Genomic DNA, 12,215 nt, shown 5'->3' with positions numbered 1-12,215 from the left:
TTTGATATGAGATTGTTTATGTTCGCAGCAAATCCTATGGGAAATCAAATTTTTCGTATGACTTCTTTTATAGCATTGCTTTGCTGGTCCGTTAATAACCAAGGAAGCTCACTTATATTAATCTGGTCTCCATGGCTATTTGATTGAATGACATTTATCTTTGCATGATTGGAATCCTGAATGTCAATACATATTTTGACAATTTTTTCTTTGTCATGCCTTCCATCCAATATTTTCCATAATGTCTCTATTATATTCTTTCCAATATGAATACTATCAAACAAATGAACAATTTGTAACTGCTCGTAGTAGGGCAACCTACTAAATTGTCAGGGATAACTTTTTATTCCCTTAGGAAGGTGGCCATTTATGCCTTCATGACCTTCATGATCATCAATCACATCATCAGTAAACAAAACAAAATAGAAAAGATGTTTTATGACAAACCAATAGATGGAATGGCATTACCTTGATGATTAATTCTATTATATTCCAACTTCCACAGGTGAGGTGTCATTCTTCATGGCTTTGATGTATTCTCTTCTTTTCCATTGAAAAGATGTTTTTCAGTATTTCGATACTTATGATTTTTATGGAGAAAGTGCCTATACTCATCAAACACCCGCTTTCCTAAACTTTTTGAATGACGAGATTTCATCTTTGGACCACAAACAAGACATGCAAATTTTCCATTTGTTTGAAGACCTACAAGATAATGTATAATTGGATTAAATATGATAATTTTTTGAATTATAATGTTCATGCACAACTTAAACACTATAACATACCACAAAAATGTGTTAGCCCCGAGGCATCGTGTATTGTCCATAGAAGCATCGCATGGAATTGAAATTGTCTTTGTCCTATTGGTCTAGAGACGTCATACATATTGACACCATTCCATAACTCCAACAACTCGTTGATAAGAGGCTCGATATATACATTCATATCTTTAACTTGGTACTTGCCTAGTGGAATGAATAAAAACATTACATAATTATTATGACCATTTTACTGCAATATTTATAATTAAATTTAGACAACTATATTTAAATGATAAAATACCTGGAACAATCATTGCCAACATTGTGTGCTCCCTCTTTATTGACATCCATGGAGGAATGTTATTGTTGATAATAAAAACAGGCCACACTGAGTAAACAGATCTCATCTCTCCAAATGGATTGACACCGTCCGCTACCAATGAAAGCCTGAGATTACGAGGTTCTTCTTTAAAGTGTGGCCACTTCTCCTCTATGTCCATAAATGCTGAACCATCCACAAGCATTCAAATAATGTCATCTTGACTTCTATTGCGTGCATGGTAATCCATAAATTGTGTCAAGCTAGTGCACTTGAATAATCGTTGCATACGTGGAATAATGGGAATATAGCGAAGAACCTTGCGAGGAACCCTTTTTGTTATTTGATCTGTTCGATATCTACTAATATGACATTCAGGGCATTCAGTTCAAAATTCATGTTGTTTGTGATATATTATATGATCATTGGGACAATCATCTATTGCTTGATACTCCATTCCAATATCTTTCATAACAACAGATAATTCTCGGTATGAGCGAGGTAGAATATTTGATGGTGGTAATAAAAACTCACCTATCAATCGACAACAACAAAAGATAATTTGTTATAATAAAGAATATTAATGGTACAACATGATTCATAGTTTATTATGACATATATGACATGCCTTAACATACGTGACATTGTTATGTTGGATAAACCATTCATAACCTTCAAGTTCACCAACAACAATACAATGAAGAGAAGAGTTGCCTGCGAGCCTTCATAAAGGGCCACAGATGCCTTCTCAAGTAGAGGGACATCATGAACAAAATCAAGGTCATCTTCATCATCATGATTAGCTGCGTGAGTACTAAATGAGTCATGGATCAATGTATTTGTACCATCATCTTCAATTGTGTTTTCTGGCTCATGATCATCATCTTCCATGGGATCATTATCTTCAGCTTCGATATTCACAACTCCATGTTCGTCCACTTTGAAAACCATATTCTTAGGGTCGTGTTGATCCATACCATGTTCTCTGGGGTGCTCGACCTATATAAAATTGATATACATAAATAAACCATGATCATGATCTCATCATCACGTGATTTATTATGTATATAAATTGTCGAAATGATATAATGAAAAACTTACCAATGGATGATAATCATGTCCGCCTTCAATGTGACCATGCAGCCTACAATGTTTCTTTGTTGTTTTGATTAGAAGTCTTCTAGTCTTTGACCCCTTACAAATTTTGTACGGACAATAACATTTTCCATCACCTTTTCTTTTCAAGTTAGACAACAATCTAGCAATTGTCTCCTTATTTTGTTGTTCGTTGATATTGTCTAACGTGGTCTTTCTTCACAGGCAAGAAAATAGAAATTATTGCCTAACATGGTCTTTCCCTTAGGAGCTGGCAGATCCTGCTTCCATACTTTAATTCTATTTTCTCAAAGGAAAATCCTAAAAATCCATGCATTGCAAACAACTTTTTACACCTTTGTTGGTTGTGGTGGCGTCACAGAGAGTTTACATCAATAAATGAAGAACATGCCAATGCTTTTAATGCTACAGTAGAAGTCTATCTCTTATTCAATATCTCTAGTGAAACCCCCATGATCTTTTGTTGGAGTAGAATTTGTTATATTCTAGAAAGGGTCTTGTCCTTTGTTGATGGGATATTCATCTACCTCAAGAAATAACTGTTCTTTTCTCCAACAAGAAGTGGAACTAAATGAAGATCTAGCACCATGAAATTAGTCCTCAAAAGGATTACTATAGTTAGTTTTGGTAGATAATGATCTCGGTAAAATACTAATGTGGCTTTACGAAACATTATGTACTAGCTTAGCATGCTCTAACAACTTTGGTGTGACATGCTACATCCAATTAAGTCTCCATCGGTATCTCTATTGTGTTTATGGATTGGGATTCAATGTACTCTTTTTATACACAAATTTTACTTTCAACTAAGGAGGTTTGTATGTACTTACTTGTCTTTCGATTGTATCCCTATTTCAAGAATTTCTTCTATCAACAAATCATTTGTTGTAAGTTGTACAAGTGGAAGCTTGAACATGCCTTCCATGCTATCCTTGTTGATATGTTCAACACCATCTTGTGCAACAAATCTTTAGAACTCCATTTTTCCAAATTGAAGAGTGAGTAGTAGGGACAATCTTGGACACTTACAGAGGTTTTGCAAGAGAGATAAATAGACCTAAATATTATGGCTTAATAATGATCAATAGGTAAACAGATAAGAAACTCTCAATATCAAAATGACTTTCTCAATTGTCTTTACTAGAAATGGATAGATCTGCTAATAATGGCTTTATGACTGTATGTCAACTTTAGACTCAATCCAAGAAGAGTTATAACTAATATGTGATATCTAGATTTATGATCTCTATAAAATAATAATCCCATAATTATGTTTCCACGCATCTATACCACAACACAAACATCATGCTAGTGTTCAGCCATATCAATTGATATCCTAATTATAGAATGTGAAATATGCACATAACTATGAATAAAGATTAAGAAAAACAAAGAAAGATGCTTATTGCAAACATAAATGACTAATGGACAAGAATTGAATTCATTGTAGATAGTTTTGAATATCAAATTCAGTTATTTGTGTGCATTTAGTAACTCATGTACTTGTGGCCAACCATTTATCTCTTTCATAAATTAAACACTTATTAATAACATTAAATGGCTGAGTAATTATGTTTTAGTTGAAATTGAAAATAAAATATTTTATTTCAGGATAGCTCACACTATTCCCTATCATATTTTAGACTCTCGGTTTTGTTAGTAGTGGCTTGATGTCTTTGGAGCTGATAATTGCATTTCTTTAGTTACGTTTGCCAGCCTACTCCCAGCCTGTGCCAAAATGGGAGCTTTGGAACAAGGTATGGACATCCATCAAAGCATAAAAGATAGAGGAATTTTGTCAGATGTAGTTGCAACTGCACAAAATGGATTTGTTGAGAAGGCTTTAGAAACTTTCAAGCAAATGCAATCGGCAGGTGTAAAGCCAAATTCCATGACCATTGCTACTATCCTCCCTGCCTATGCCAAAATGGGAGGTTTGGAACAGGGTATGGACATTCATCGAAGCATAAAGGATAGAGAAATTGTGTCAGATGTTGTAGTTGTAACTACCTTAGTAGACATGTATGCAAAATGTGGAAGCATAGACAAGGCACGTGAAATATTTGATAGAATGCCTGAAAGAAACGTTGTCTCGTGGACTGCAACGATTGCTGGATATGCACAAAATGGATTTGTTGAAAAGGCTTTAGACACTTTCAAGCAAATGAAATTGGAAGGCATAAAGCCAAATTCCACAACCTTTGCCAGCATCCTCCCCACCTGTGCAAAAATGGGAGCTTTCGAACAGGGTATGGACATCCATCAAAGCATAACAAATAGAGGAATTTTGTTAGGTGTTGTACTTGCAAATGCCCTGCTTGACATGAATGCAAAATGTGGAAACATGGACAAGGTTCTTGAATTGTTTGATACGATGCCGCAAAGAGATGTGATCTCATGTGAACAATCAACACGTGTGTATATGGGAGGAAGAGATTGCTAATACAAAATTGAATGCTCACTCCTCAATCACAGTTCTATGGTTTTACGAGATTAAACTAGGACAATTAACCACCACATGTATATTTTTTGCAACATGAAATTAAAAACTAGGGCAATTTGAATCTACCTCCTGCGTGGGATTTCCTTTGACGTGGGTTTGATGTTCTTGGGGGTTGAAGTCACCATGGATGCCTACGTGGGATTGCAATTCACAAATGAATTCCCTGCCTCTTTTTTAATTTTGTAATGGCCATTGTCGTCGGAATTACGATGAACTCGAGCACTTTTTTGAAAAAAAGAAAATTCTCATTGCTAATGCCTTCTTCATCGAAACCAAATGGGTAATTTCCGTCGGAATTACGACGAATGTGGGCATTTTTTCAAAGAAAAAATCAAATTTGGCCACAATATACCTTCTTCGTCAGAAACCTCAGTCGAAAATCTAGTCCAAATGTATTAGTATAAGATTCATTTTTCAATAATAAGGCTCAGTGATGAATATATATTGTGCAATAAATAAACGACACAGGTTTTTGATTCATTCAATTTCATTCTCATCTCATCTGTTTATTGATAGTTTGTTGATTTCCCATCTTCTTTCTAAATCATATTCTTTTTTAAATAGTATTCTTTCATCAATCTCTTCTTTCTAAATCATATTCTTTTTTAAACATTATTCTTTCATCAATCTCTTCTTTCTAAATCATATTCTTTTTTAAACATTATTATTTCATCAATCTCTTCTTTCTTTCATCTTACTAACATTTCTTCAAGGTACATCTGAGTTAAAAATTTATTCTCACATTATCATATAAAAAAAATGCATCCATATAATTCAAAAATACATCCACATAATTCAAACTGAATCCATTTAGAAACCATTGCATTCATAAGCATCATTCATAAATCATGTAGAAACCATTTCATTCATAATTATCATTCATAAATCATGTAGAAACCATTTGCATTCATAAGCATCATTCACGGATCATATAGACATACATCATATAACTCATAGCATCATTCAACATACATGGAAAACAAAGCATAGATTGCCACCAAAAAACTGCATATCATAAATATAACTCAAAAATGATAATGTGTACGAATCAATAATCATAAACAAGCCCAAAGGCTCAGATAACATGATCTAAATGTCTCAACCAACACTGCCTCTATCAGCAGGTGGATCCTATCTACTAGATCCTGCCCTAGGATGTCAAGATGGACCCATAACACCACCACTGCTGGTCCTTTATGTAGAAGTCCTACTAGAACCGAAATGACCTCTAATCACACTAAAAATAGGAGCTATTTATCCCTCAGGAACAATGTCATAGTAGAAATGTCAATAATAAAAAGCCTCCTGTGCAGCGTAATAAAGTATGTCAAAATGTCTGTGTGCATCAGTTCCTGGAACAAAATGTTGATCATAGGCAGCCTAAATCATCTACAACTATCTCATGACATCATCTCTCTCCCTCTAGAGATGATCCCTCTCAGTCTCTAGTGCATTGTAGTCTCTGTGGTATGCCTCTCGCTCAACATCTCATCTAGCGACCTCGTCCTCTAGACTCTGAATCCGCACTCTGATAATCTGTGGATCATCATCATCCCTGTCACCAACCTGTCCTCCTCCTCCTCCCTCTATAGCAAGAACATCCTCTATCTCTTGCATATCATCATCATCCCCATCCTCACTGCTCAATGACTCTGAAGAATCATCCTCGTATCCGCTGCTCATAGACTCGGTGTCTCCACCAATGTCTATGTCCTCATCTCCTCCCTTAGCTCCACCACCCTCCTCTCCTCCTCCTCCCTCATCTCCTCTCTTAGCTCCTCCACTCTCCTGTCCTCCTCCTCCCTCCTCTCCCCTATCACCTCCAACCCTCTTCCCCATGTCAATCCTAAGTCGTTGTCTAGGATGTCGTATCTTCTATGTTGTAATCAAAATAGTAGGATCGGTCAGTGGAATAGGCCTATGTCTGGCCCACCATGCATTATACTCCAGAGTAGACCTTGGATCTATTGCACCTGCACTCCAATCCAAAGTAATGCCTGAAGAGCATCAAACTCGACAACAACAACATGTGGTTGTATGCATACACCCCAATCAGAAACCTCACGAGAAACACAAGCAAAGTACGTTGTAACAATATGTGTCACCTGTACCTCCCCAAACTATCGGAGTACCCATCCTAGAAGAGACATCTCAATGATCCTCTGAGTCTCTACTATCCTCCCAATAAGATATCTCTATTGTCTGTAGAAAGGCAAGTGTTGTGCATCATCTGCCCAACCGGGGCAATCTAAATATGGTTTCCAAAGGAAACGCTGCAAAATATCAAGCTGATATCACTAGTACAAGGTGTTACCCGAACTCCTATGTCTAATACCAACTATGTATCTATACGCATAAGGCTCACCAGGCTACAAGTTAACATGAATAAAAGGTCTAGAGATAGAAATGTGCTCCCACGCCCAAGTCTGGAGCAATGTCACACCATAACTGATAGATCGGTATCCCAGGTATACAATGTCATGCATCTGATAATAAACCATGGCTAACAAACATGGACCCCAAGCATATACTCGACAATGAACAATCATATCATGGAGCACTCTACCCCATCCAACTAGAAATCCATGACCTCGTCTATCAGGCATCAACAAATCACCTACGATGCTGTATAATATGATAGTCAGATCATCATAGTCCAAGCGAGCCCAAGGGATATCATAATGACCACTGATCTATAAGTCCTGCACCTCACACTCAAAAAGGGCACACAATCCAATAATGCCATCATCATGATCGTAGACAACTCTCTCATTGTAAATAGGAATGCATAGTATACGTCATACATCCTCTAAGGTAATCGATGCCTCACCAGTAGGATGATTGAAGGAACACGTCTCAGAATGCCATCGCTCTATCAATGCTGTAATCAAGGCCGTGTTGGTCGTAACCTCTGGAAAATGTAAAACATAATATAGTCTAAGATGCCAAATTTATGCAATCTCTTCCTCAAGTAAATCATCACGAAGATCAAGTCCACTAGGTCTACTCTATCAATAGTATAACACTCCAGTATTCTCCTGCATAGAGAAAATGTTGAAAATATCAGATATCGGATACTGAGATAACAAGAAATTATCAAACGCATGACAAAAACTTCAATATACAATGAATGTGTAATTTTTTACACTTATGTGTGACATTTTACACTTATGTATTACAGTTAATGCTTATGTGTGACATTTAACATGGATGTGTGACAATACAAGCTAATGAGTAAACAAATTAGCATATGCGTAGCAATTACAACCAATGTGGTAAACTTAAGCTCTTGCAGTACATTTAAGGTAAATGTGTAACAGTTAATGCTAATGCATGAAAAATGACATGCAAATGTGTGATGGTTGAAAATAAGGTCTCTAGAATTTATTTGGAAAAATATAAAATAGACAAAAAATCAGGCAAAATCTAGGAAAAATTCCATGCCACCAATCCCTGGAGGCCTCTGATAAGAACGTACTTGGTTAGACAAGTGCAATCGAGCTCTATAGCCAGCCATGATGATCAAATACTTGCAGGAAAGCACAAAACTCACAAAGATTTCCAAGAACTCACCACAATGCAAATGAGCAAATGAAAAGATAAAATCTCTATTTATAGCTCAAATTAGGGTTTTTTTACTACCTCGATGCCTGTCGTCCCCGCCAACTTAAAACAACTTGTAGGCTACTCAAATGATCTCGAAATTGCACGAAACTTCACACGATTTCTCATTATACTGATATTAAAAATATGATCTCAATTTTTTATTTTCGACCACCTTTTCGGAGGGGGCATATTTACACTATACAGTGGTACCAAGGCATACTGGGGCAAATTTTTTTATTTTCTTTGAAACAATGTCGTTCTGACTTTGTCTCAAATAGGGGCAAATGTAGACACCTAAAAATGAATCTTATTCTTCTATTTCATATTTCTCCACTATCTTACTAATTATTTCTATTCTATCATAATTTAATCATTCAAACCATTTTCTAATGTTAATTAAATATTTATTATTTAACTAATTGTGATTTTTAATCCTCAATTTAAATAATCTTTATTATTTAAATAATTTCATTTTCAATTTCTATCTCTATCCAATTAAATCATTCAACCCTTTTCTAAATATTAATTAAATATTTATTATTTAATTAATTGTGATTTAATTCCTTTAATTTAAATAACCTTTACTATTTAATTAAATTCAATTTCTAAATAATTAAATAGTTTCTTTAAATTATTTAATTAACTAATTAATTCATCCAATTCCCCAAATTCTAATTTCTTCTAATTTCATTTAATTCCATAATTCTTCTAATTTCATTTAATTCTCCAATTTTTAATTTCTTCTAATTTCTTCTAATTTCAATACATGTGCATGATTTCAAAAACCAAATTGAATATCAAAGTCAAGTTCTAAATATATTCAAATAACAAATTGAATTTAAAATAAATTCAATTATTTGAATAAATCTCATGCAAAGATCAAATTGAAAATTTAAGTCAAGTGCAAACACATGCTAAATTAATTAATTCAATCAATCAATTAATTAATTAAATTATCTTCCCAATCTCTATTTCCATCTTCTAGTTAGCTTTTTCTAGATAAAGTTTTCTTTTTTCATTCTCTTTATTTCCTCCAGTCACCCTTTTTCTTCCCTCAGTCAGCTTTTTCTCAATCAGTTGACTCAATTAATCGATTCAATCTATTATGTTTCACCTCTAAATAAACAGTTCAACCGTCAATCAACATATGAGCTCACCTGAGTTCTACCTCTTGATCAATCTATTCCACCTTTCAATCAATCCTCTCCAATTATCTATAAATTGAGCATTCAATCTCCATTTTCAACAATCACGAACTTTGAATCTTTGTGCCATTTGCAGGTTGCCAGTACGATATCTGAGAGCCATCATACCACAAAGAGGAGAAGAACAATGGAAGCTATATGCGATCATGGAATAAGGAGTTTTGATTAATATATTTTACATTCCTATTTCTTATTTGCATTATTTCATTGGTTTGTGTTTGAATTGCTTAGATAGTTAAGGGATTTGTGATTTTCCTTATTTCCTATTTAGCAATGATGATTTTGAGCATAGCACACTTACCATCAAAGGAAATGGAACCTCTATCGCAGATCACACAAGCTTTGTCATCTCCAAATCTCACTATTCCACCATCATACCTTTCCATACTCACAAATTTACTTTTATCACCGGTCATATGGTGTGAACAACCGATGTCAATTACCCATTCATCTCTTTCTTCAACTTTAGCAGCTAAAGCTTTCTCCTCAATAGTCCAGCTTGTGGAATCAACAAGTACTAGTCCATATTCTTTAATGGCAAGAAACACAACTTCATCTCCTTTTGATTCTTCATCTGTAACATCTTCATCAACAACATAATAACAATTCTTTTGATTCTTATACCTCTGGTAGACTTGTAGGGCTTATCATACTTCTCATGCTTCTCGTATCTATCATTCATGCCATTTTCTCTGGGAATATAGAAGCAAAATATCCTATTTTATTACAAGAGAAACATTTCAAAGCCAATTTTCCATCATACTTATCGGCTCCTTTAGGTATTCTTTGGGTAATCAATGCTTCAATATCATCCAATTCTCTTTCTTTCTCTTCCATCTCTCTCCTTTCTCTTCCATATCTAGATATTATACATTCTTCAGGGTCATACTTTTTCTTTCTGGATATAGATGCTAATGCTCTAAATGTTGTCTTAGACTTTCCATGTGATTCACCAAATTTGCTTAGTTCAAATGCAACAATCTTCCCAACCAGCATATCTCTTGTCATTGTAGTCACACTTTGGATTTCATGAATAGAAGCTACCTTCTATTTATAAGTAGGAGGCAAAGATCTCAACACCTTAGCAATAATTTCATCTTCTTAAGACTTCCATTGACACATCTTATACCAAGGGCAAGGTCATTCACCTTAGCCATGAAAGAGTGTATGTTCTCATCTTCCCCCATCTTTAGCATCTCATATTTTCCTTTCAAACTCTACAACTTAGAAACTTTCACTTGTTTATCTTCTTCATATAGGGTCTCAAGCTTCTCCCAGATCTCATGTGTAGTTTGGTCCCATTACATTTGTCATCTCTAAATCAGCCAGGGCACTCAACAATTTTTCCTTCGCTCTAATATTATGTTCAACTTCCTTGATCTCATCAGTAGTATCCAATCCATTCTAAAGAAAAAAATAGGCATTCTTTGTAATCTTCTAGTAATCTTCTCCAAGACATCTCAAGTGCACCTCCATCTATTTCTTCCATATAGCACAATTACTTCCATCAATTCTTAGACTCTTCTTCTTAAAGATAACACTTCTATTTTTAGTTGCAATCCCAAATCTTCTCAAGTGGTAAAGATTATTCTAGAGGATCTGGCTCTGATACCAATGGTTGGCAACAACAATGAAGGAAAACAGAGAGGGGGGCTGAATTAGTTTTCACCGGATCTACAATCTTAATCACAAATACAGATCTAATAAACTGCAACAATAATAAAGATAAGCAAATTGATAGCACAACACACAACACGAATATTTTGACGTGGAAAACCCATTTAAGGAAAAACCATGGTGGGAACCTACCCACAGTAAGATGATACTCTACAATAGTATGTGTAAATATTATAATGGGGATTGCACTTGTATTTAGACACACTACCTAGAGCTCACTACTCAAAAGATAATGACCTGGAAGACTACAACCCTCAGGGAAGTCTCGCTGACTTACAACAAGATTCAAACTACAATCTAGAAGGAATGAACTACAATAATAGCATATGCTAATGCCTAATGATAGTTCTAGATAAGCACAATTATTTGCTCTACAACACCAATTTCTGCTCAATACACCACACCAAAAGATGAATTCTTGTTCGCACATATACCACTCTCTGATAAGCCAGACACAACCTGGACTCCTAAATTATGTGACAATGTCATATATTTATACAATTCATCAACCTTGACAACAAGGCCGACTAAACCCTTAACTCACAATTACAAAATTACATCAAATGATATAATGATCAACCACTAGACCAATATAATGATATACATGACATAGCATGGATCTAAATCAAATCTCCAAACATGCAACACCACCAGAAATCATGCCAAGATCAACCGCAACACGCTACAACACCATAAATACTGTATAACATGAAGAACATCATTGTTTCAACAAAATCACCAACAATTCACACAATGATCAATGTGGATCATTAAAATAAATAGGACATAATTAGGAAACACCAACAAGCACGTTAGAATCATCAGTAACAGATGCACCAACACCCCTTATCAAATCTTCATCTGTCAACCTCTAAAAACTCAAGAACACAACCAATTACCAACTGCCACGAAGAAAGATAACTTACAAAGCACCAAATCACGAACCATATAAAATGAAGATTCACAAGACCATCTCAGACAATCTCCCAAAGGCTAAGATCAAGATCTGAGCACTGATCAGAAAA

The sequence above is a fragment of the Cryptomeria japonica genome, chromosome 7 (genome assembly GCF_030272615.1).
Source record: "Cryptomeria japonica chromosome 7, Sugi_1.0, whole genome shotgun sequence".
Lineage (NCBI taxonomy): Eukaryota > Viridiplantae > Streptophyta > Pinopsida > Cupressales > Cupressaceae > Cryptomeria > Cryptomeria japonica.
The sequence above is the reverse complement of the archived record's forward strand: the minus strand, read 5'-3'. Positions refer to the sequence as shown.